Source organism: Triturus cristatus, chromosome 3_2, assembly GCF_964204655.1.
Source record: "Triturus cristatus chromosome 3_2, aTriCri1.1, whole genome shotgun sequence".
Taxonomy (NCBI): domain Eukaryota; kingdom Metazoa; phylum Chordata; class Amphibia; order Caudata; family Salamandridae; genus Triturus; species Triturus cristatus.
Window position 1 is genome coordinate 105223474 of NC_140584.1, and position 23466 is coordinate 105246939.

Here is a 23466-nt window from a genome sequence, read left to right on the forward strand (position 1 = left end):
AAATTACTATGGAACATGTTGCTGGCTAAGCATAAGGTCACAGTATGGGAGGTGCAGGTCTTGGTGGGACACATCAATTTTGCTTGTAGAGTCGTGTGGACAGGCCAGACATTTTGTAGGAGGTTTGGACTAGCACTATCAGACTTTCCCTTCCACACCATCACGTGAGGTTAGCCCCAGAGGTTCAGGAAGATCTGCAAATGTGATGATGCTTTTTGGATTCCTTTCATGGCATTCCGATCACAACACCAGAAGTTTTTGACTGGCATGTTCAGATTTATTGCAAAGCATCTGGCGTCATCAATTTTGGACAGTATTTGCAGAGTCACTGTTGCACAGAGGAATGGCCAGATTGTTGGAAGTGAGGGGGAAGCAGCATAGCATTCCTAGAGTTTTTTCCATTGGTGGTAGCTGTCACACTGTTGGGAGATTTGTTGAAACACAAAAAAGGAATCTTCAGGGTAGATAATATGGCTGTGGTGCAAGTGGCCAACAGGCAGTCAGCAAGAGACATGCAGGTCCTTAAGTTGTTGAGGGTTGTGATACTGTAATGTTTGCAACAGGACATTTTGTTTAAAGCTCAACATGTAACAGGTATGGAAAATGAAATTGCGGATGCTTTGGCTCGTTCACAGTGGGAGAGGTTCCATGGGCTGGCCACGTAGCCACAGAGGGACAGAACTCAGGTGCAGCCAGAGTTATGGACAGTGGAAGACGAAGGATTTGACAACGGGTAGTCAGGTCCCTGGCAGCGTCCACGGGGCGGCATATTACCAGGCCTGGGTTGAGTTCCTCAGCTCGGGAGCCCATCGCAGCACAGATGAGTGGGGAAGAGTTCAAGATATAGTGCAGTTTCTCTTACAGCTGACAGAGAAATGCTTATACAAAGTGATAATTGTGGGGAAAGTTGTGCTCATTGTATTGATGGGGAAGCTCCTGTGGGGATATGCACCATACACAGGGGGATTGGACAAGAGAATGCTAGAAGGTTGGGCTAAGTAACAAGGACAAAATGGCTCCTAAGAGGAAGCCTCTGACTTGGCAGGTTTTCTGCAGGGTCATTCATAGTTTAGCAAAAGTATTTCTTTCACAGTTTGAAATTGTCCTTTTTTCTACACTGATGTGGATGTTTTTTGGGGCTTTTATAGTGTCAGAGCTATTGGGGAGTCGGGGTAGCCAAGGGTTTTAATGGGAAGATGTTAGCTTTAGGCAGAAGGGACTGGAAATAAGACTGATTAGGTCAAAGACTGACCTGAGATCGAAGGGAGCGATGGTGGTTTTGCATTTCCAAGAAGAAGGGGTTTTCCCTGCGACATGGGGCAAGAAGCTCAGCATGGGAGCAGGGAAATTGGAAGGGATTGTTTTTCAGCACAAACAAAGGGATCAGGTTACTTCTTTCAATTGCTGGCAGTGTTGAGAGAGGCAGTCATGAAGCTTGGTTTGGTAGCCAAAGACTCTGGCACTCATTAATATTGGATTGGGGGCACCTATAAAGGCCGGTAAGAGAGGGTAGTCTAGGGAGCAGATAATGGGCTAGGTAGATGGTCATCAGATTGTCTTCGGAGGTACGTTACGAGCAGCGTGGGGGATGATGTGTTCAAATTGTTTTCTTTTTCAGGTTCAGTTCCAGGTCCATTGACTGCTGCCTTGTTGGTATGTATTTTTGGACACTCCCTCATAAAATGGGTGGATCGGGCAGCTGGGAGGAGTACATGGGGTAGGAATCTGGGTTTTCAAACCAGTTCTGTGACAGATGAGTAGTTTGGTAAAGGGGCATGTGATGGATGGAGATGTTGCATACGCTTAATTAGATTATAAGGGGGTAATACCTGCTGAGATGTTTTGATGATCCACTTAGGAGAGAACGATATGGCAGTAGAAAAAGTTTTGACAATATTGAGGTTTATGAAACAGGATTTGAGGGAGATAATATTGCCATCGTCAGGCTGTTATAAGATCAAATAGAGTTTATGCCTCAGATGTGTTGGAAAGGAGTGGACAAGCCATCATCCATAGATAGAGGGAGGAGGAAGGTGAATAGGGAGATGCGCTGCTTCTGTAGGGATGAGGGCATAGGCAGAATCCAACACGTTGGATTTGGAGTATGAGGAAGTTAGGTTTTCAGGGATGATGGTGTACATCTGTCAGAATAGGAGATGACGTTATAGCTCTTGAAGCTGAGGGAGTTTTTGGTCAGGACCTTGAGTACACAGGAATACTTTGCAGCTGGTGGGGGGCAGAAATAGTCAGGTAGGTGCCTTTTTCTGGTGGCGGTTGGCACACAATTTTGCAGGCCCTCACTTAAGGTTAGATGGGTTAACATAGGATAAGCAGGCACAAATGGTGGATTAGAAAATTGAGCACAGATTAATTACTTCACTGCTAAGCAGAAGTTTAAAGTGAGACAAGAAGAGAAATAAATAGAATAGGATGTCAAAGTTTGAAGAGTATGGATACAGGGGTCGGGATTAAGGGTGGTGGGGGAGGAAGGTAGGCGATTGAATGTCTAATGCGGATTTAATTCTGTAAAGCCTTAGGCTGAGGATTTTGATGTGATATGCACCTGTTTCAATAAAGCGCCTTTTACGACACAGACAAGGAGTCAGTGGTATTTCATGTGCCCCAATTCACCCAATGAGGCCTTAAATATGGCATACATTTCTACTCCACTTTGGTGGAAGAAGAAAATCTGCTACAATCTTGGGCAGTGATTTCAGCCAATTGTAAATGATCCCACAGTCCATGTAAATCTAACAGCACAGTTTCATCATGTGAAGGTTGCTCAAGGACACACATACTGTTGAGCAGCGCACAAACTTTGTTGTGCACTGGAGTGTGCATGGAAATAGATATATGCAGTAAGACTAGGATGACTGTCGTTGACTTGAAAGAACAATTTTTATTGTTTTGTATGATATAAAATTTATAAAAAAAATCATATTATACCGTATAATATGATGGGTTTTTTTAATATAAAACAACAAATATAAAGTGATTCCTTATGGCGCCACCTGTATCAAGGAAGTACTGTAATACCCGTGTAACGCTGCAGAACAGAGCCTTTGTCTCAGCAGCCTAGCAGCCATGCTGAAACGTAAGTAGGAGGCTGACACATAAGTGCAACAAGGACAACATGTATTTAATAAGTAATGGAAGGCGTGTTAGATTACTGGCAGGAGTAGCAGGTACTTAATTCATTCAGGAAGGTAATCTAGCCGCCATGTAAATAATCCACAAACATCTTCTTCTCAAATGTGTTACCTGGTAACAAAGGTACGGATTCAGACTGCGGTCTCGCACAAGGAAGTGAAGCTGTAAAATGAGACATAAGTCCTTCCCTGCAATAGATATTTCTCAGGCATATCACCTATCTGAAACAATGGCGCATTCAACGACCCTCGACTCTGTGGCTTGTTTTGGAAATGTGTTAGTATGGAGTTTATTTATAAAGTTGTTTTTTATTGTTTTTTTAATTCGCTATTCAATTGTAAGCAGACTACAGCAAGATAACATATCAAATTAGCTAACCCTATCTTTTCTAACTCTATTTCAGTTTTGCCGCGTGCAAATCCATGCTCCACTAGAAAAACTAAAAGGAAAAACTTAGAACGTTTTGCATTCTTGCTGATCAAGCAGTGAGTTTTGCCCTGGAAATTCCATTTCACCATTTATTAAATTATTCTATCGCAGAATCTGGGCAGTGTTTTTGGAAACTAGACGATAAATAGCCAGTAGAAAAAAACACACAAGGACGTTCTATTGGTTAATTAAATGAATAGCCAAAACCAATGGACGACAGTAGACAACAAGAAGGCAATTACGGCTTCGACTGGAATCAGGTGATGTTTTCTGCAGGGAAGCCTGCTGTGCCGAGAACTCAAATTACATTAAATCGGAAGAGTTTGTACAGTGAGCGAAGTTAGGGAGAGGTCAAAAAGAAAAAGAACTTTCGGTCCCCTTACACCCATTGACTGACACTTGGAAGTCACAGCCAAGGTAGAAATTGTAGGGAGGAAAAACATGTAAAGCCCTTTACCTAAACATCCCGGAACCCGCTTCTGTTCATTGCCATGCAGCATCTTGTCAAGGGCCCTCACTGTGGTATCTTTGATTGTGCATAAGGCTTATCACCTCACAAGGTGAAGAGGTTTCTTGGAAAATGCAATCACAATGCAAAGCAACTAATAGGGCAACAGGTTAGCCTACTTGAGTTATTTGATACCTTCAGTACAAGTGACTGAATATTGCCCTTGCTTGTGCCACGTAAAAAATGTTTTATGCAGAGTACAACATTTGAAGACACTTGTTTCTACTAGCGAATGCTAGTGCTGTTGTAGAGAACGATGTCATCAACTATTTCCATAACACTCCAGACATTTTTTGAAAGTTGCAATATTGACTTAATAAATGAGCTTTGGTGTGTTTATTTATCCTATAAAAAACAAGCACAAATTATTACAGTAGTAATCGATTACCCATTCTAGTGCACATTCTAGGTTGAAGCCTTACCGGCTGAGTTTTATGAATTACATTTTAAGCATTTGCATTTGGTACTAGAGCAGAGGTCTTCAAACTTTTGGATGCCGAGAACCCCCAGTCAAAATCTTGAGGCGTAAGAACCCCCTCCAGACAAAAAATTCTAAACCTATAGGCAGAGCTACTGGAATTATGAGGCAGGTGAGGACCAAATTAAGTGGCAGGCTCGACTAAATTGTATGGTAAGAAAAGATAAATAATGCTATGTGATGCCGCATATTTTGGGATAGTATTGCTTCATTATTTTGGAATTTTTTACACACAGTAACACTGAGGAAAGATTTCACCTCATTACAACAAAAATACAGCAATAAACAACAGAAAGATGTCTAGTCAAATTTTGTGAAGGGCCTTCCACTCTGCAGGAATACGTGTTGCCACATTAGAAGCTCACCTTGCCCTGACCGGGAGCAGCAGGCGTCCCCTAAAACCCTTGCGGTCTTATGCAGAGTTAAGCAGTCTACCCACGCCTCTTTCCTCTCACCCCCTTCCTTCCACCCCTCTCTCCTCTTCCAACCCCAGATCCCTCTCTCACTTTGCAAGCCATTTTCTTTCACCTCTTTTTACAACTTCTGTACTCTCCCCATTCAACCTCTCACTTCATCTTTAATCACGTCTTGCCATTCTGTCTTTTTTCTACCCTCATCTCTCACATTTATCTCATGGGCGCTCTGGACCCATCACCTCCCTCGCCCCTCAGCACTTCTCATTCACCTCAATCAATCAATCATGGGTTTGTTGAGCATGAATAATCACCAGTAAGGGTCTCAAGGCACCGGGGAGGTGCAGGTTCCAGTCCATCAGGAAGGAGGTCTATCGAAGAGCCATTTTCTTAGGTTTCTCGTGAAGATGGGGAGTGATGTCGTCTGTCTGAGGTGAAGCGGTAGGGTGTTCCAGGCTCTAGCCGCGAAGAAGGAGAAGGAGCGTACTCCCTATCGGGACTTCCTGGTGTGGAAGACCACGGCGTAGGGTTGCTGGGCTGATCATAGGGTCCTATGGGGTGCGTGGAATTCAAGTCAGCTGTTCAGGTATGCTGGTTCGGTGTTGTGGAGGGCTGTGTGTGCGTTGGTGAGAATCTTGAAGGTGATTCTAGCCTCGATGGGGAGCCAGTGGAGTGTGCGCAGGTGCTGGGAGATGTGGCAGTGTCTTGGCAGGTTGTGGACCAGTCTTGCAGTGGTGCTCTGGATGCTTTGTATCTTGCTGGTGAGGTTTTTGTGTATTACTACATAGAGTACGTTGCCGTAGTCAAGTTCGCTGGTAACGAGGGCGTGAGTGACGGTCGAGGGATCCATTTGAAGGTCTTGCGTTGGAGGCGGAGGGTGTGGAAGCAGGAAAATGGGACTGAGTTGATCTGGCACTCCATTTTGAGTTTGGAGTCCAGGATGATTCCGAGGTTGCGTGCGTAGTCCGTAGGGGTGAGCAGGCTTCCGAGTGCGGGGGGCCACCAGGTGTCGTTCCAGGCATTGGGGTGTGGGCCCATGATGAGTATGTCAGTGTTGAGTTGTAGGCAGCTGCTTTTCATCCATTTGGTGACTGCTTCCATGCCTTCTTGAAAGTTGTGTTTGGCTGCGTTGGATTCGTTGGATAGGGAGAGGATGAGTTGGGTGCCGTCTGCCTATGAAGCAATGTTGAGTCCATGGGTTCTGACGATGGGGGCGAGGGGAGCCATGTAGACGTTGAACAGCGGGGGCTGAGGGAGCATCCCTGGGGGACTCCGCAGGTGGTTGGTGTAGGGTCCAAGAGGAAAGGACGGAGTCTGGCCTGTTGCGTTCTGCCGCAGAGGAAAGAGTGGATCCAGTCGAGGGCCTTGTCCTGGATCCCTGCATCGTGAAGTCTGCATGTTAGGGTGCGGTGAGAGACTGTGTCGAAGGCTGCTGAGAGGTCGAGGGGGATGAGGGCTACTGTCTCTCCTCTGTCCAGGAGGGAGCGGATGTCGTCTGTTGCGGTGAGGAGGGTGGTTTCTGTGCTGTGTTTTTTCTGAAGCAGATTAGGAGGAGTTGGCGGCTCTGTTGAAGATGTGGTGGGACAGGGGTCCGTGGGGGCGCTGGAGTGGATTGACTTCATTGTCTTCAGTGTGTCTTCGGTGGTGAGAGCTGTCCAGCTGTCAATCGTTGGCTCCAGGGTGTCGGGGTGGTTGGTGAGGGTTCAGTGTGTTGCCTGTCTTTGTGAAAGATGTTGTAAATGTTCTTGATTTTGTGGTGGAAGAAAGTGCTGGGTTTGTCGCAGAGGTCTTGTGAGGGAGGGCTGTCTGTAGACTCGCTGGTGGGTTGGGTGAACTCCTTGATGATGCTGAAGATCTCTTTGCTGTTGTGAGTGTGTGTGGAGATTCTGTCTTGATCGCTGTTTTTCTCATATTTCAGATGAGTTGGTTGTGTGCGTTGGTGGCGGCTCTGAAGTTGTTGTGGGTTTCTGTAGATTTGGAGTTCCTCCAGGCCATTTCAAGGCACCAGCATGTGCGTCTGGTCTCTTGAAGTTCGGTGGTAAACCATGTGGCTTTTTTGACGTGTGTGTTGTTCTTCTTCAAGAGGGCGGCTATGGTGTTGGCGCTGTTGGAGATCCATCTGTGCAGAGTTTGGGCTGCAGTGTGGGGTCGGCGTCTTCCAGGATTGTTGGGGTGGACTTACCGAGTGAGGAGGTGAGCTGGTCGTCAGTGTCTCTCCCTTCGAATTTCTGCCTGTTGGTATCTTACACCTCTCCAGTCCCCAATTCATCTATCATGTCTCCCCTTTGTTCTTTCACACCTTCTTGAACCAACGTCACTCTCCCCTGCTACCTCAGCACCCACCTCAGTACTCCCTCTCTTTCCCTATCGCTGCTGTCCCTCACTCACGTCGCATCAAATTTGCTTTTTACGTCACAGATCATCTTTCACCTATCTTCTCTTACACTTTAACTGTATCCCTCCTCTGTGCCCTCACCTTTGGCTCACACTCACTTCTCCTCTTGCGTTTCCGCACTTCCTTCTGCACTTCACATTTCTCCTCATCCCTGACCTCTTAAATCGAATTCTCTCACTCCCTTGCTGTCCTCTCTCATCCCATCTACTTTCACCCTCTCATCCCTCTTCACCGGGCATACCTGTATGCTTCTCTCAGCCTGTGCCAATCTGCGTATTGTTCCCTAATTCAGGAGAGCATGAATTGTCAGCCTCACTGTTTTGGTGCAGGCCGCACAGTTATGGAACCTGCACCCTCCTTTGTTTTACTCCATCAAGAATCCATTATCCTTTAGGAAGCTATAAAAACCTGGCTCTACGCCCTGTAGGTTACCCCATTTGGCTGGTTCTCCTTCTGTGTGTTTCTCATTTGTCATTTCAGGCAGCAGATGGTTATTCGCCCCAGGACACCTTTTTGTAATAGTAGCACACTACAAATGGAAATATTAATAATAGGCAGAAGTGTGACGGGGAATGTGTGACCCCCTTTCTATCATTCCACGACCCCCCTGGGGGTTGGGCCCCACAGTTTAAAGACCCCTGTACTAGAGTCAATTAGTACAATTTTAAAGTATCACAACTAAGTGAAAACTTCAAGAAGTTAGATCTGACTCCGGCGAAACACCTAGGGGCAGATTTACAAATAATTCACACAATGCAGTGCAAGAATGCAAGTGAAGTGAATGGGAGAAGTCTGAAGAGCACCAGTTTTACAAAGATATAGAGCTCCTCAGCTATCTCCCAATGCAAGTGCACTTGTGGCTGTCTAGTGCCAATGCAGGTACCCTTACACCATGCTGCAACGGTGCCTGTATTACATGCAGGATTGTTTTTGTGCAGGAATGGATACCAACTGACCTGGATGTCATAATTAGACCAGCTTCTTAGTTTCTTCAATTTCCTAATTCAAGGCAAGACAAATTTAAAACTAAGCAAGGTTTTTATAAAAATACCAGCTTCCCTCACGATTTGGATGCTATTGACTTTTACTCCTGAGGCGGAAGCCGGGAGCGCTATTTGTTTGTCCTTTTATAACATCTGAGAGTCACTTATTTGTGTGCATTTGCAATTTTAACTCACCTCACTTCTGCTGACTTCTGGGGCAGAAGCCCACATCCTGACATCCCGTGCAGCGGATTTAACGCTGTCGCGGACTTCGCTAATACAAACACTTGCTGCCGCCATTACCGGCGTGCACTGAGGCCACGCCCCTTCGAGGCCACGCCCCCCGCCCAAGCTTAAAAGGCGCTGAGTGCTAGCGTCTGACCAGAACCTTTACTCCTGAGGCGGAAGCCGGGAGCGCTATTTGTTTGTCCTTTTATAACATCTGAGAGTCACTTATTTGTGTGCATTTGCAATTTTAACTCACCTCACTTCTGCTGACTTCTGGGGCAGAAGCCCACATCCTGACATCCCGTGCAGCGGATTTAACGCCGTCACGGACTTCGCTAATACAAACACTTGCTGCCGCCATTACCGGCGTGCACCGAGGCCACGCCCCTTCGAGGCCACGCCCCCCGCCCAAGCTTAAAAGGCACTGAGTGCTAGCGTCTGACCAGAACCTTTACTCCTGAGGCGGAAGCCGGGAGCGCTATTTGTTTGTCCTTTTATAACATCTGAGAGTCACTTATTTGTGTGCATTTGCAATTTTAACTCACCTCACTTCTGCTGACTTCTGAGGCAGAAGCCCACATCCTGACATCCCGTGCAGCGGATTTAACGCTGTCGCGGACTTCACTAATACAAACACTTGCTGCCGCCATTACCGGCGTGCACCGAGGCCACGCCCCTTCGAGGCCACGCCCCCTGCCCAAGCTTAAAGGCGCTGAGTGCTAGCGTCTGACCAGAACCTTTACTCCTGAGGCGGAAGCCGGGAGCGCTATTTGTTTGTCCTTTTATAACATCTGAGAGTCACTTATTTGTGTGCATTTGCAATTTTAACTCACCTCACTTCTGCTGACTTCTGGGGCAGAAGCCCACATCCTGACATCCCGTGCAGCGGATTTAACGCTGTCGTGGACTTCGCTAATACAAACACTTGCTGCCGCCATTACCGGCGTGCACCGAGGCCACGTCCCTTCGAGGCCACGCCCCCCGCCCAAGCTTAAAAGGCGCTGAGTGCTAGCGTCTGACCAGAACCTTTACTCCGGAGGCGGAAGCCGGGTGCGCTATTTGTTTGTCCTTTTATAACATCTGAGAGTCACTTATTTGTGTGCATTTGCAATTTTAACTCACCTCACTTCTGCTGACTTCTGGGGCAGAAGCCCACATCCTAACATCCCGTGCAGCGGATTTAACGCTGTCGCGGACTTCGCTAATACAAACACTTGCTGCTGCCATTACCGGCGTGCACCGAGGCCACGCCCCTTCGAGGCCACGCCCCCCACCCAAGCTTAAAAGGCGCTGAGTGCTAGCGTCTGACCAGAACCTTTACTCCTGAGGCGGAAGCCGGGAGCGCTATTTGTTTGTCCTTTTATAACATCTGAGAGTCACTTATTTGTGTGCATTTGCAATTTTAACTCACCTCACTTCTGCTGACTTCTGGGGCAGAAGCCCACATCCTGACATCCCGTGCAGCGGATTTAACGCTGTCGCAGACTTCGCTAATACAAACACTTGCTGCCGCCATTACCGGCGTGCACCGAGGCCACGCCCCTTCGAGGCCACGCCCCCCGCCCAAGCTTAAAAGGCGCTGAGTGCTAGCATCTGACCAGAACCTTTACTCCTGAGGCGGAAGCCGGGAACGCTATTTGTTTGTCCTTTTATAACATCTGAGAGTCACTTATTTGTGTGCATTTGCAATTTTAACTCACCTCACTTCTGCTGACTTCTGGGGCAGAAGCCCACATCCTGACATCCCGTGCAGCGGATTTAACGCTGTCGCGGACTTCGCTAATACAAACACTTGCTGCCGCCATTACCGGCGTGCACCGAGGCCACGCCCCCCGCCCAAGCTTAAAAGGCGCTGAGTGCTAGCGTCTGACCAGAACCTTTACTCCTGAGGCGGAAGCCGGGAGCGCTATTTGTTTGTCCTTTTATAACATCTGAGAGTCACTTATTTGTGTGCATTTGCAATTTTAACACACCTCACTTCTGCTGACTTCTGGGGCAGAAGCCCACATCCTGACATCCCGTGCAGCGGATTTAACGCTGTCGCGGACTTCGCTAATACAAACACTTGCTGCCGCCATTACCGGCGTGCCCCGAGGCCACGCCCCTTCGAGGCCACGCCCCCCGCCCAAGCTTAAAAGGCGCTGAGTGCTAGCTTCTGACCAGAACCTTTACTCCTGAGGCGGAAGCCAGGAGCGCTATTTGTTTGTCCTTTTATAACATCTGAGAGTCACTTATTTGTGTGCATTTGCAATTTTAACTCATCTCACTTCTGCTGACTTCTGGGGCAGAAGCCCACATCCTGACATCCCGTGCAGCGGATTTAACGCTGTCGCGGACTTCGCTAATACAAACACTTGCTGCCGCCATTACCGGCGTGCACCGAGGCCACGCCCCCCGCCCAAGCTTAAAAGGCGCTGATTGCTAGCATCTGACCAGAACCTTTACTCCTGAGGCGGAAGCCGGGAGCGCTATTTGTTTGTCCTTTTATAACATCTGAGAGTCACTTATTTGTGTGCATTTGCAATTTTAACTCACCTCACTTCTGCTGACTTCTGGGGCAGAAGCCCACATCCTGACATCCCGTGCAGCGGATTTAACGCTGTCGCGGACTTCGCTAATACAAACACTTGCTGCCGCCATTACCGGCGTGCACCGAGGCCACGCCCCCCGCCCAAGCTTAAAAGGCGCTGAGTGCTAGCGTCTGACCAGAACCTTTACTCCTGAGGCGGAAGCCGGGAGCGCTATTTGTTTGTCCTTTTATAACATCTGAGAGTCACTTATTTGTGTGCATTTGCAATTTTAACACACCTCACTTCTGCTGACTTCTGGGGCAGAAGCCCACATCCTGACATCCCGTGCAGCGGATTTAACGCTGTCGCGGACTTCGCTAATACAAACACTTGCTGCCGCCATTACCGGCGTGCACCGAGGCCACGCCCCTTCGAGGCCACGCCCCCCGCCCAAGCTTAAAAGGCGCTGAGTGCTAGCTTCTGACCAGAACCTTTACTCCTGAGGCGGAAGCCAGGAGCGCTATTTGTTTGTCCTTTTATAACATCTGAGAGTCACTTATTTGTGTGCATTTGCAATTTTAACTCATCTCACTTCTGCTGACTTCTGGGGCAGAAGCCCACATCCTGACATCCCGTGCAGCGGATTTAACGCTGTCGCGGACTTCGCTAATACAAACACTTGCTGCCGCCATTACCGGCGTGCACCGAGGCCACGCCCTTTCTAACGCCTTCCCCTCTTCCTATAAATCATGTGCATCGGCCGGAAGCGCAGCGGACGAGCGCAGCGGGTGCGCCAGTTGCGCGCCGAAGGCGCGCTTAAGGCAAGCTCGTCTGCGCTCGTCCACGCTGAGACCGGGCCCAGGGCCATACCCCCTACATCTCAGCCTCACAAGACCAGACAGTACAGCGCCGATACTCTCCACAGTATTAGGCCCCTAGGAATGGACTGTGGCCTGCATTATTATGCAGTAGAACTTCCAGATACTTGTCCAAAATGTAAACTAACTCTTAAACCTAAGCAGACCCAAGAAACGACACACGAGTACTTTATGTTTATGTTAAACTGCAGATCCCTGCCTAAACACAAGGCGGAAATTTCCCTTTTGTTAGAAGAACGCATGCCAGACGTAGTGTTCCTCACGGAAACGTGGCTTGCGACAGACTCCGACCCTGTCCTAGTAACAGCCCTCCCTCCAGGCTTCCAAATTACTCGGCAGGACCGACCTGAGGGGAGAGGAGGAGGCCTAGCAATTATACACAAAGAACAGTTTCACTGTCGAGTTATCCCGGAAGCAATCCCAGATTGTGAGAGCTTAGCCTTCACTCTGGAACTCTCTCCTAACAACTGCTTCTCGGGAATAGTAATATATCGCCCCCCAGGCCCCCCTAAGCAGTTCCTCAATCACCTCTCTTCAATTGTGGCTGAACGCGTTAGCACTGCCTCTAACTTTACTTTGCTAGGTGATCTCAACCTTCATTTCGACATTGCTCTGGATCATACAGCTATGACACTTGCAGATGACCTAGCCGCTTTATAATTAATCCAACATGTGAAGACCCCGACTCATGTTAAGGGCCACTTGCTGGACCCTGTGTTCAGCAACTGTGCAGACCTTGCGGTAGGACCTCCTATCCCCCTCCCGTGGACAGATCATTTACTAGTGCCTTTTACCTGGACCACTTTTAAGCCACCCCCGTAAGACCCACGATAAGACACGCCAGATCTTGGGCGCGGCTGCCAGTTGATGAATGGACAAGTAAGCTCGCCAGTGTTCAACCCTTTTACAAAGAGGACCCTTGTCTGGCCAATCAGGCTTACGAAGATTGGATCACACAATCCCTCGAAGCCACTCTCCCCCTGAGTAAAATAACGCTGAAACGTTCCCACAAAACTGCCCCCTGGTACTCAGAGGCTCTCAGGGAAAAGAAACGCCTATGTAGGAAAATTGAAAGACAATGGCGTCTAGACTACTCTTTGGAGGTAAAAAGTCGATATCGAGAGGCAATTAATGCCTACAAAGCCGAAGTCAAAGCTGCTCAATCTGTATACTTCTCTGATAGAATTATACTAGCCAAATCCAAACCCAAAGAAATTTTTCAAATACTGAAAAATCTTACAAAACTTCCATCTTCTAGCCTGCACGAGGTAAAAACAACAGCCCACTGCAATGACTTGGCAGAATTTTTCCACCAAAATGTCAATAAAATCTACTCATCCTTCCCCTCTATAGCCACTGCCCCCTTATCTCAGGCCAAAACAAATCAGGTAGATACTCCATCAGAGCCTCCACCTATACTGGATCACTTCCCCCTTTTAGATCTGGAAACCTTGGAATCCATGACTCGTAAGGTAAAATCTGGATCCCCTGGCGATCCGGCACCTCCAGAGGTCATGATGTCAGCATCCCAGGTCACCTTACCAACCATTATGGACCTCCTGAACGCATCCATTACCTCTGGCACTGTCCCCCCCCGCTTGGAAGCGGGCCATGGTCCGAGCCCTGCTGAAAAAACCCAATCTGGATCCCTCGGATTTTAGCAACTACCGGCCTATTTCCCTGCTCCCCTGGGTGAGTAAAATCCTGGAGAGATACATTAATCTCCAACTGGTGAATTTCCTGGAAAACAACCAGCTGTTATATACCACCTATACGGGTTTTAGACCCAAACATGGAACTGAGTCCGCCCTCCTAGTAGTCACCGAGGAATCCAGAAAAATCCTAGATCAGGGAGGATCAGTGGCAGTGATCCTCCTTGACCTTAGCGCGGCATTCGATACGGTCAGCCATGACACCCTGCTGAGCCGTCTCTCGAGTGCCGGTATAATGGATAAAGCCTGGCTTTGGTTCAAGTCCTTCTTGAGGGATAGATCTTTTCAAGTATTTGATGGAGAGACAGTGTCCATGAGTAGACCATTGAGGTGTGGAGTCCCACAAGGCTCCTCCTTAAGCCCTGCGCTTTTCAACATCTATATGAGACCACTGGCTGAGGTTGTTCGTCCATTTGGGGTTAAGATTATTTCTTACGCGGACGACACCCAGCTGGTGGTCTCATTGGCGCAGGAGGCCGACATGCCACGGTCAGGTGGGCTAAGAAAGTGCTTAGAGGAGGTAAAGGGTTGGATGTCTTCATCATCCCTTAAGCTCAATGGGGATAAAACGGAGCTGATGCTCCTGGGCCCCTCAAACCCCATCTTCTTCAACTCTTTGTGGCCCCCCTGTCTAGGCACCCCTCCAGCACCCAAGGACAATATTAAGAGCCTCGGGGTGTGGCTGGACAAGACCCTTTCTTTTAACATCCAGGCAACAAAACTTTCGGCTACCTGCTTTGGCCTTCTTAGGATGCTAAAGAAAATCCTCCCTCTTCTTCCTATGGAGGCAAAGCAGGTGGCCATTCAGGGTTTGATATAGTCCCGCTTAGGCTTCAACAATGTCCTCTACCTTGGTGCTCCGGAGTACACCTTGCGTAGACTTCAGACAGTGCAGAACTGTGCAGCCCGCACACTGTTACAGCTCCCACGCAGACTATCAGCCAAAGCTGGACTGATTAGCCTGCATTGGCTACCAGTGCATCAGAGAATCCTCTTCAAAGCCATGTGTATTGTCCACCAGGCTTTCTGGGATACAGGTCCTATGATCACCCGTGACCTAATAAAACAGTATCAACCCAGTAGAAGCCTCCGATCTAGCCAAGCCTTCATGGCTATAGCTCAGAGAATAAAAAAGGCAAGGTCTGGCGGCAGGACGTTCACCCATAATGTCGCCAAGTGCTGGAATTCACTCCCTCTTCATCTTAGATCTAACCCCAACCTTTCTTTATTCCAAAAACAGCTAAAACATTTCTATTTAACCTCCCTCAGTAAATTTAGCTAGCTTCTCTGTCACGCCTTCTCTGTTGGTTCCTAGTGCTTGGACGCCCCCGGGCAGCAATCGCGCTTTTATAAATTTACTTTTCATTTCATTTCATTTCATTTCATAGTACAGTTGGTACAACCTGCCGCAACAGCATACATTTACCATAATCGTAAGCAGAACTATTCAGTTAATGTTCAGAGTAATGTGGACTGTGATGATCAATTCATCAATGTTGTTGCCAAGTATCCTGGAAGCGCACACAATGCCTACTTATTCAGGCACAGCACAATGGTCTTTATTGAAATGCTCTCCTGATAGGTAATCATTTTTTTATATATTGTTTAATATTTTTTCTGTAATGTTGTTACTAATTTAGTATTATACTCTTGTAATAATCCGTTTTTTATTCTTTATTTCTCGGCTGAATAAAAATGTCAGTAAATCACAAATTTGAATTTATTAGCATTAAAATTAATCTCACACTTACACAAATGTTGTGCAATGCAACACAGCAAAGAAAATTAATGTGTTGTGTTGTGTGACGGGGGCAGGGGTGAGGTGTGCCATATTTTTCAAAGTATGTTGATCTTCAGCTGTCTTCCAGTTTTGATATATTTGTCGCTGCCTAGTGCTATGCTAACACAGGCACCCTTGCAGCACAGCTCAAGGCTGCCTGCTTTATGCTCATGTTTGTTTGTCTGCAGGAATGTATATCTTCCACCACAAGAATATATTTCTCTTTAAATGTGCACACTGCGCATAATGTCGCAAACATCAAAAGCAGAATTAACGAGTGTACAATATTTGTTTTCTCATTGCTACATCATTGTTGGCTGACATACAATTTATACAGGTATACTCATCTTAATTTCTGTTCTTTTTTAAAATCCATGGGTGGATGTATGGGAGGTTCATACTCCACTTGTGTAATGCTTTATTGATGTAGTGTAACCCAACACAGCGTAATTTTCCTGCGTTGCCTTAAATATTTGTAAACAAACCATGGAAGTCAAAGGGATTTGGCCTTTGTGTTGCTTTGTAAATCACAAGTATTAATTTGCATTTGCAGCATTAAAATATTAACCAACAGAAAAAATCTTATTAAATACACCCCTCCTTACAATAAGTATGAGATGATTTTCATAAAATTATAATGTTCTTGTCTATATATCAAGAAATAATACATCCTATATTTATACATCTGTGTTTGGGTTTTTAACAAAATTATTATGGCATTAACTAAAAAGCTGAACCCTGGTATTGTTTATTTCTAAACAATACCCTTTCAGGCTCGGACTGCCAAATAAATCATGCAAAAAGGAAGCAAAGAGCTCTGGGTAGTTCCCAAATTTCACATTTAGGAGGAGAGCAGCTCCTATATAGAGCACCCTGCACCACCAGCGACACTCTGAATCTGCTCACCTCAAATGTCTGTTTTTCTAGCAAAGTCTTTAAGAATAGGATTAGCACTGTTTCATCCATGCCGAGCTAGAAAGGGACAAAGGCTTTTGCCATGTATACAGCAAAGTCTTTAAGGATAGGATTAGCAAAGTACCATGCATGCCAAGCTGCAAAATGACAAAAACCTTTTACCACTCCAGGCACAGTATTTCAGATTTGGATTTGAAAAATACCATCCAAGCCAACCTGGAATGCATAGAAGCAACACCTGACATGTGTTTTGCTCTCATTAGAGCTCTTCAGAGAGGTATAGCTTTGTCCAGACACAAGGGAGCACCCAGTATAAGTCAAAACAATACCCTTTAAGACTTAGAGTGGTGAATAACTTATGCAAAAAAGGAAGCAGAGAACTCTAGGTAGTTCCCAAATTTAGGTGGAGAGCAGCTCCTATATAGAGCACCCTGCAACACCAGCTACACTCTGAAAATGCTCAACTCAAATGTCTGTTTTTCTAGCAATGTTTTTAAACATAGGATTAGCACAGTGCCATCTACGCCGAGCAAGAAGGGACAAAGCCATTTGCCATTTACACCAGCAAAGTTTTTAAGCATAGGATTAACAAAGTACCATCCATGCCAAGCTTTAAAATGGCAAATGCTTTTTACTACTCCAGGCACAGTATTACAGCTTTGGATTGGTAAAATACCATCCAAGCCAACCTGGAATGCATAATAGATCCAGACAAGCCATAGCTAACGCAATGTCCTGAGGGTGGGCACCCCGAGACATTGCTGGAGCTGCCCCTGGGGGGGTGGCAGTAGCCAGGGCCATCTAGGGCTCCAGGAGGTAGACCGAGCGGCCCGCCACCTTCCTTTCATGTAGCCCCAGGCAGGTGGTGATTCTCGGGCCAGAGGGGCACAATGGACTGATTTGTACATTATATGATTTGAGCCCTGGGGAGGTGGTGGTCTCCGGGGTGCAGTGGGCCATGAAGCCCTTCATGTGATTCTTAAAAAGCCCCAGGGTGGTGGTGGTCCCTGGGACTGAGGGGGGGGGGGGGGGGTCGGCGCAGCCCCACCCATTATTGAAATTTAAAACACCTGGGAGATGGTGGTCTCAATGTTGCGGGGGGCCATGTGGCCCCCCAAATTTATTTTGAGGAAAGCTCTAGGGAAGTGATGCTCACTGGGGCTGGGGGGTCCTCATGGCCGCTTCTATTAATGAGATTTAAAGCCCCGGGGAGGAGGTGGTGCCAAGGTCAAGGGAGGCAACCAGCCCCCCATAATATTTTGAAGAAAGCCCTGTGGAGGTGGTGGTCCCGGAGCTGTGAGGGGTCTATGTGCCCCCCCACTTCCATTATAGATAAAGCCCGGGGAGATGACAGTCCCCGAGCCTGCGAGGGTGGCCATAAGGGCCTCCCCTACATCATTTTACTTGGTTATCCAAACGAGGTGGCGGTCCCCGGGACCTGGTGGGTGCCGCATGAGCGCCCCCCGCATTATTATTGAACATGCCCCTGGGATTTGGCCTTAATGAAAAAGCTGTGCAGGAGCCCACATGTTTTTCTTAAAAATTGCATCGATTTCGCAGAGCCTCCTGTGATTGCGGCAAAATTAGATTTAAAAAATGCTGTTGAACCCCAACAGGGTCCCAGTGGGATTCCCCTCCATATCTCGGGGGTTAGGATATTCCTACACTGCCCCCTTTTCTTTACTTTTTATTTTTTTCTGGGACTCAGTTTCAAGAAACTGCTGAGATTTAAAGCCATGGAGACGGGATTGTCCCTGGGAGTGCTGGGGGGCGTGCGGCTACTAAGATTTATTGTGAAGGAAGCCGCGGCAAGGTGGTGGTCCATGGGTTGTGGTGGGGTCCACGTGACCCCCTGCTTCCATTATAGAAATGCATCAGTTTACTCGGTTGCTCCAGGGAGCTGCCGGTTCCCGGGATGTGGGGGTGCTGCATGGGCACCCCCCTAACATTATTATTAAACATGCCTCCGGGATTTGGCCCAGCCGAGGGCTTAATTTTACCATGGATTCGCAGATCCAATGGCAACCACAGCAAAATAAAAAAAATGTTATTGAACCCCAGAAGGGGACCAGAGGGACCCCCTCCACTACATCTGGGGGGTCAGGGTATTCCTACCCTGCCCTTTTTTCCTTATCTGACTGCCAACACTTCCTGTTTGAAGTGTTGGCAGCCAATCAAATTGCAGCACGGGGAATATGGATCTGCGAGTCCACTGTAAGAACTTGCATCCCCAGAAACTTCAATTTTTCTGAAACGACTGAACGGATTTACACCAAACCACAAAAAGCACGCTTGCTGGACCAACATCTAGCTTTCTGCCAAATTTGGTGTAATAAAGTTCTGCAGTTCGGGCTGTAGTCAAGATCAAACAAGGAAAAATCTCTGTAGATATAACATGAGGAAAACACATTTGGAACCCCGATTTTTCTCAACCCCCACTTGACGAATCACCCCGAAACTTTCAACACAGCAGCTGAACCAGAAAGGGGACTTTTTTGATAATTTCTTGAAGATTCGTGAAGCGGCAAAACAAAAAATCTTTGCCAATGGAACCATTGATCCTAACTATAACTACCTACTGGTGATACATATATATATGTATATATGTATATATATATTCACTGAAAAAACCATAGGTTTCAGGCACGTTATAGTTAGGAATTAGCATTTAAAAAACCTTAGAAAGTCACTGAAAAAACCATAGGTTTCAGGGGCGTTATAGTTAGATGGACTTTTCACTCATACAAAACCATTGAAATTCTCTCATTATAGTTAGTTCAGCTAACTATAACTCGCGCGCACGCAATGCACTGCTGATGACGTCACATATTACATCATGACATGGTCAGTGACATCACTCATGACATCACTGATGACATCTCAAATGACATCACTGATGACATCACTGATGACATCATCCTTGTGATAGAGTGGCAGACCTCCTCTCCCCCTAATATAACCTTTGATACACACATTCAAAGATAGAAACAAACATTTTCAAAACAATGGACATACCAATATACTAGGGAACACTATGCGTTGGGGTCCCCCTGTGATTAGCATGACCTCCTCTGTAAGCCCCTAGTATATAATAGGGCAGGGGATTAAAACTACGTCTTAAAACGCGCCACAGGGCGTGTTTGCACACGTCACCTCAGGCCCCGTTTCCTCCCTTCCCCACTGTGTAAACACGCCCTGTGGCCGGTTTTTAAGTTGGGAGATTAAGTCCCCTTGAATCCTGAGGGTCCCTAGGGTCCAACTAGACCACTAGGTACCTCCAGTAAGCGCCACAGAGCTGCATTGCAGAGAGATGTAAAAAGGGGCACGGCCTAGTCCACCTCTCTGCAACACAGAGCAGTTGCGCTTACTGGAAGCACCTGGTGGGCTAGTTGGCCCCCAGGGTCCCTCAGGATTGAAAGGGAATTATTTCCCCAACTTAAAACGTCACCTCAGGCCCCGTCCCCTCCCTTCACCACTGTATAAACGCGTCCTGTGGCCGTTCTAAGTTGAGAGATTAAGTCCCCCTGAATCCTAAGGGTCCCTATGGTCAAACTAGCTCACTAGGTATCTCCAGTAAGCGCCACAGAGCTGCGTTGCATGGAGGTGTAAAAAGGGATGTGGCCTCAGAACACCTGTCTGCAACGCAGCTCCCTGGCGCTTCCTGGAGATACCTGTTGGGCTAGTTGGCCCTCAGGGACCCTCAGAATTGAAGGGGAATTAATTCCCCAACTTACAACTGGCCAGGGGGCGTGTTTGCAGAGTATGCAAGGAGGGGGCGTGGCCTCCGGCGTGGTGCCGGTCTTTTATTTATTTTATTTTTTTAAGAAGGAGGGCTGTGTGGCCCCCCTTCTTTTTCTCATTTATTGGCCCTGGGGACCCCATCCCCCAGAACCTGCACCCTAATTTTTTTTGTTGAAAAAAATTAATTTGGCCCTCCCAAGGCCTTAATCGGCCCCAGGGACCCCAACCCCCGGGTCATGGCCTTTTTAAAAAAAAAATCTTTAGGAGGGGGGCTGCGTGGCCTCCCTCCTCAGGCCACTTATGGCCCCGGGGACCTCATCCCCCGGGGCCGGCCTTTGTTTTTTATTATTTAAAAAAAATATATATTTATAGAAACACCTAGGACATGCTGGACAAACCGTATGTACCTATCACCATGACTATTTGCGTGATATTCATTAAAAGGCGACTATGCATACAATGAATCCACGTGGAATGTATTTAAACAGCTAGTGAAGCTCTGACATGTCTGACGTCCTACCGTGCCTAATCCCGGCGCCCCCGCCGGTGGGTACTCTCCAAGTAGACACCCTTGTCGTTTATTTATACAAACATGGGTAGCTATTGACGGGCACATTTAATACACACGCACACCAAGCCATTCAAATGGGATTCGACAAAAATTCGACCAAACTATGCAAGTAACCCCTCTCACGGTTAATAAAACACACATCCACTGCCGGATTTGTAATACTTTTTATTTTACTCTCTGGAAAGGAGACAAACCTCACTTGAGAGTCACAGCGTGCTCCTGGCTGAGCCCAATGCTGTGTTACACCCACTGGGTGCCCACCGAGTGCCACACACCTCTGTGTTGTATTCCACCAGCCAGTGCGTATGCTATGACACTCTCTAGCCCATGTGCACTGTAACACCACCCCGTGAATATGTCATACCACACTTGCCTTTGCATGGGTTATATTGCCCCATCTAACGTGCCTTCCTCGATGCCTATGTTATAACGCACAGCGCTATGCCATACATATTACAATCTGGGATCCATATCTTTGTCACAGTGTATATGCAACGTTACACTCCCCAGCACATATTTTATATTACAAATTTAGAGACTAGTTAGGTTACACAACGCTGCCCTGTGCATATTACACTCCAAGGCGCATATCGCATAGCACGCGCTAGTACCTGTGCTATCTTGCGCTCTCCAATGAATCTGTCATTGCGCACAATGTTTTGCATATTATATTTCACGCCCCGTTTCATCTTATATCACATGTTTTGGTGCATAGTTTATACCATATACTAGATCTAGTTTTCATTTTCAATCGTGCTCTCAGGACTATGTTCTATATAACACTGCGTCCACCTACCCTTTTCACGGGCATTACATTTTGCAATGGGGGTGGAGGGTCAGGGGGTGTTTCTGCCAAGTGAGCCCGGAGTCACATTCACAAACGTCCTCTTCTTCCTGAATAAAAGTGAGATTATGCTGCATACTTCATATTTTAAGTAGTTCGCACAGACACACATTTTAAAAACAATAAAGCTCCTAATACCCACCTTCTCTGAACAGTTAGCTGGCTGCCCCGTCCACCTCCTCTCTATCCTCTGTTGTCTGAATCCATGGACTAGCCTCCTCCCTCCTGCCATGCATGGTCTGATGTGCTGCCACTGCCCTCCATTTAGCATAATGTACCAGTCCACTCCTCCTGCCCTCCTTTGCCCAATTCTATGGCCCTTCATTGACCTCCTTCTTAGCCACTGTGCTTAGCTTGCTGCCCTTATTCTCCTTCCCCCTGCCCTCCGATGTCTTTGTGCATGCCCCTGCTCCATCCTTTTTGCCCACCATGTTCCATGGACCTGCCACTCCTATCTACTCTGATTGTTCTGTTGAGCTGCCACTCCCCACGTGCCTAGCATTGTCAGATGACTGTAACTTGTCCCTGCCACCTCCACCCTGCCTGTCCACATGCCATGCCCCTATCCCCTTCCTCCTGTCCTACATGGTCCATTTTACTACCACACCCTTCTGCCCTCCCTGGTCTGTTGTGCTGCAACTGCTCCTCCTGCCTGCCCCGCGCGGTCTGTTGTGAGGCCCCTTCCCCTGAACTCTCTTGTCTGTGCCCAGGTCCTGACCCTCCCTTCTATCCTCCATGGTCCTTTGTGCATGCCCCTGCACCCTCCTTCTTGCCCATCATAGCCATTGTGCTGCCACTAACCCTATCGCTTGCCATGCATGGTCTTCTGTACTGCCATGGCCCCTCCCACCTTTCCTGTGTGGTCAGCTAGCTACCCCTGACCCCCTCCCACCTTCCCTCCATGGTCTGTGTGTATGCCATCATAGTCTCATTGTTGCTCTCCATGGTGTGTCTTGTTTTTAGTGCCCATCCTGCCTGACCTCCATGGTCATCTTGCTGCTCCTGCCCTGCCCCCTTGCCCCCAGCCCTCTGTTTCCATGTCCAGACCCCTATTCCCTCCCTCCTGGCTTGTCTGTTCCATTGTAATGCCCCTGATCTGTCCCTCCTGTCCTTTATGGTCTGTTATGCTGCAGCTTTCTCTCCTGTCTGTCCATTATGGTCAGCTAGCTACCATTTCCTCTTTCCCCTCTGTTCTCTGTTGTCCATGTGCATGGTCCTGTCCCCTCCCTATTGCTTTCTATGGATTGTTGTGCTGCACTCCCGTCCCGCATGCCCTGTGTGGTGTATTGTGCTGCTGGAAACCCTGATGCCTGCCCTGTAGGGTCAGTTTGGTGCACCTCTCCATGTCCCTTCTGTCCTCTGTTATCCGAGTCCATGACCCTACCCCAATTCCTCCTGCCTACCATGATCCAATGTACCATACTTGCGAACATTTTGAACTTGGTAAGAGGGAGATTTTGAAAAAAACTGGGGTATTGATTTTCCTCTTTGAGTTACATTGAAAAAGAGGAGATTGTAGACAGGAGACAGATCAAATAAAGCCCATTTGAGCTTAAAAACGTTGGACGTTTCCTGGCTGAAACGGGTCTGTTGGCATGTGTGGTTGTACTACCATTGCCTCTTCCTTCTACCCACAATGGTCTATTATCTTGCCACAGCCTCTCTTGCCAGTACTGTATTGTTGGTTTGTTGCCCCAGCCCCCCTTTCCACTGCTCTCCATAGTCTGTTGTGCTGCCACTGCCCTTCCTGCCTGCCCAGTGTGGTCAAATTGTTGCCTCTGCACTCTCCTACCTGCCTTCAATCTTCAGAGTCCGTGCCCCTGGCCTCTGCCTCTCAACAGTATCCCAATGAACAACTAGGTTGCTAACTTTCTATATTTATTACAAAAGAGTGGAACGCCTGACGTCATCTTGATGTAATCAAAACTGTA

The 23466-nt window shown here is 47.5% G+C and overlaps 1 protein-coding gene across 1 annotated transcript in view; it reads left to right on the plus strand.

Moving 5' to 3' along the window:
- Positions 1–2406, plus strand: part of LOC146856871 (uncharacterized) — a 732840-nt gene extending 730434 nt beyond the window's left edge. The window contains exon 6 of the mRNA XM_085647001.1: positions 1619–2406. The gene's annotated coding sequence lies outside the window, so the exon portion shown is untranslated. The remainder of the gene's footprint in view (positions 1–1618) is intronic.
- The last annotated feature ends 21060 nt before the right edge of the window (positions 2407–23466 follow it).